Source organism: Ricinus communis, chromosome 9 (assembly GCF_019578655.1).
Source record: "Ricinus communis isolate WT05 ecotype wild-type chromosome 9, ASM1957865v1, whole genome shotgun sequence".
Lineage (NCBI taxonomy): Eukaryota > Viridiplantae > Streptophyta > Magnoliopsida > Malpighiales > Euphorbiaceae > Ricinus > Ricinus communis.
The window spans coordinates 9,359,873-9,360,519 of NC_063264.1; the positions used below are offsets into that span (position 1 = coordinate 9,359,873).

At 36.9% G+C, this 647-nt stretch overlaps 1 non-coding gene across 1 annotated transcript; it reads left to right on the forward strand.

The window, feature by feature from the left end:
- Positions 1-239: 239 nt before the first annotated feature.
- Positions 240-400, forward strand: LOC112536379. Its single transcript, XR_003080403.1, has one exon. It is a non-coding gene; the product is annotated as a U1 spliceosomal RNA (small nuclear RNA).
- Positions 401-647: the final 247 nt, after the last annotated feature.

Sequence of the window (647 nt, forward strand, 5' to 3'; positions counted from 1 at the left end):
CTCTATACAATACTTGGGTGAAGGAAGTGGTGGTTGATTGCAGCGCTGGTGAATAATTTAAATCAATATTATTATCAATAGTTGAAGAAAGGAGACATGCACATGCCCAGATAACTAGCAAAAAAACGTAAGATAAGATACATGGTGTTGTGAGACACTTTAATCCCACATCGAAGAGCTGTAAACCAGAAGTAGCAAACAAGAAATTATAAATAAAGAGCAAATAGCACCTAGCAAACATACTTACCTGGACGGGGTCAATGAATGATCAAGAAGATCCATGGCCTAGAGAGTTGGCCTCCATTGCACTTTTGGAGGTGCATCTGTCTAAGGTCTCCCCAAGTGGGAGAGCCTACGTCATAATTTGTGGAAGTGGGGGCTTGCGTTCGCGCAGCCCTTGCCAATTATTAAATTCAATTTTTTAAGTGATGAATTCGTAAGTCCACCAATTATCAGGTATTCCTTTTCTTATTAATTACTTATCTTTAATTTTTTAATTGACAAAAAGACTGCTTAATGAGTTTTGGTTTCTTCATTTGCCCCCATTACTTCAATTCATTTATTAGGAGTTACCTTTTGCTCTTAGCTTTACTTGCATTAATATCATATCTACATTCAACCAACTCTCTAATCATTTCACCCAATAA